A 2893-nucleotide genomic window follows, 5' to 3' on the forward strand; every position below is an offset into this window, starting at 1 on the left:
ATGGAAAAATTAGTCAAAGAATGGGAACAGATGAAAATAGAGGTCTATGATAAGATCAACAGAAACAACTTAAGAATCATTGGAGTCCCAGAGACCCAGGAAGAAAATTTCCAGGAAGAATCAACAGTCAAGAACATCATTAAAGAGAAACTCCCAGAGCTAAAGAATATATGTGATCAAATCCTGCATGCTCGAAGAGTACCAACCAAAAGAGACCCAAGAAAAACCACCCCAAGACACATCCTAGTCACAATGACAAATCCCACAGATAGAGACAGAATTCTGAAAACAGCAAGATCAAAAGGGGAAATTACATTCAAGCAAGCATCCTTGAGATTTACAGCAGACCTGTCACCAGAAACACTAAATGCCAGAAAGCAGTGGTGGGATATTGTGACAAGACTGAATGAAATGAATGCTTCACCTAGAATACTGTACCCAGCAAAACTCACTTTCCGGTTTGACGGAAGAATACATGGTTTCACAGACAAAAAACAGCTCAGAAACTTTACAGACTCAAAACCAGTCTTAAGAGAAAAACTGAAAGACCTAATCTAAGACAAGACTGACCAAAAGACACACCAAATTTCGATATAAAGATGGCATTAAATCCCAGGACAATTCTTTCTCTCAACGTCAATGGACTAAATGCACCAGTTAAGAGACACAGAGTGGCTAAATGGATCAAAAAACTCAATCCAACCTTCTGCTGCCTACAAGAAACGCACCTGAATAGTCAGAACAAACATAGACTCAAAATAAAAGGCTGGAGAAAAGTTATCCAAGCAAACAACACCCATAAAAAAGCTGGAGTGGCCATACTAATATCAGATAATGCAAACTTTATACTCACGAAGGTTGTAAGGGACAAAGATGGATATTTTATATTAATCAAGGGGGATGTAGAGCAGGAAGAATTCACTCTCCTAAACATATATGCACCAAATGAGGGGCCAGCAAAATATTTAAAACAACTGTTGACAAATCTGAAAAACAATATCAATAACAACACAATAATTGTGGGGGACCTCAACACTGCTTTGTCAACACTGGATAGGTCAACCAGACTGAAACCCAACAAGAATATACTAGACCTGAGGAGAGAAATGGAAGAAAGAGGCCTAGTGGATATATATAGGACACTCCATCCCCAGAAACCTGGATACACATTCTTCTCCAATGTACATGGGACATTCTCCAGGATAGACTACATGCTGGCACATAAAACATACCTCCATAATATCAAGAGGATAGAAATTTTGCAGACTACCTTCGCTGACCACAAGGCTCTGAAATTATTTGTGAACTCCAAAGGGACTCAGAAGAAACACTTTAACACCTGGAAGTGAAACAGCCTCATGCTCAATAACCAGTGGGTCCGAGATGAAATCAAGGAGGAAATCAAAAGGTTCCTGGAAACAAATGACAATAAAGACACAAACTATCAGAACTTATGGGACACAGCAAAAGCAGTACTGAGAGGAAAATTTATTGCTTTGCAAGCACACATCAGGAAGGAAGAAGGAGCTTACCTGAGTAGCTTAATGACACAGCTAATAGAACTAGAAAGTACTCAACAAAAGGACCCAAAAATAGGAAGACAGAAGGAAATAACAAAGCTGAGAGCAGAAATCAACGAAGTGGAAACCCAAAAAACAATCCGAAAGATCAACGAAAGCAGAAGTTGGTTCTTCGAAAAAATAAACAAGATTGATAGACCACTGGCAAACCTAACAAAGAAAGAGAGAGAGAGAGAAACTTGATAACTCGTATTAGGAATGAAAAAGGAGAGATCACTACTGATATGACAGAGATTCAAAGGGTAATCAGAAACTACTTTGAAAAACTCTATGCCACTAAAAATGAGGACCTGGAAGAAATGGATAAATTCTTGGACTCTTATAATCTTCCACGGTTGAAAGAAGAGGATGTAGCATATCTAAACACCCCCATCACCATTGATGAAATAAAAATGGTAATCAAAAGTCTGCCCAAAAACAAAAGCCCAGGCCCAGATGGATTCACTAATGAATTCTATCAAACTTTCCAAGAGGAACTACTACCAATCCTGGCAAGACTCTTTCATGAAATTGAACAAGTGGAAACACTCCCAAATAGCTTTTATGAAGCCAACATCACCTTGATACCTAAACCAGACAGAGATGCTACGAAAAAAGAAAATTACAGACCAATATCGCTGATGAATGCAGATGCAAAGATCCTCAACAAAATCCTGGCAAATAGGATTCAATACCTCATTAAGAAGATCATCCACTATGATCAAGTAGGTTTCATCCCAGGAATGCAAGGATGGTTTAACATCCGTAAGTCTATCAACATAATACACAACATCAACAACAAGAAAAATAAAAACCACATGATTATATCAATAGATGCAGAGAAAGCATTTGACAAGGTCCAACACCCATTCTTGATCAAAACTCTCAGCAAGATGGGAATGGAAGGAACCTTTCTCAATATCGTTAAGGCCATCTACCACAAGCCAGTGGCAAATATTATCCTCAATGGAGAAAAACTTAAAGCCTTCCCTCTAAATTCTGGCACAAGACAAGGCTGTCCTCTCTCACCACTCCTATTCAACATAGCACTGGAAGTACTTGCTATAGCGATTAGGCAAGAAAAAGATATCAAGGGAATCCAGATAGGAAATGAAGAAGTCAAGCTCTCACTGTTTGCAGATGACATGATGCTCTACTTAGAAAACCCTAAAGACTCTACCAAAAAGCTTCTAGAAACAATAGACTCATATAGCAAGGTGGCAGGCTACAAAATTAACACACAAAAATCAATGGCCTTTCTATACACCAATAGTAATAAGGAAGAAATAGACATTAAGAAAACAACCCATTCACAATAGTGCCACACAAACTCA

The sequence above is a fragment of the Suncus etruscus genome, chromosome 3 (genome assembly GCF_024139225.1).
Source record: "Suncus etruscus isolate mSunEtr1 chromosome 3, mSunEtr1.pri.cur, whole genome shotgun sequence".
In the NCBI taxonomy this organism is placed as follows: Eukaryota; Metazoa; Chordata; class Mammalia; order Eulipotyphla; family Soricidae; genus Suncus; species Suncus etruscus.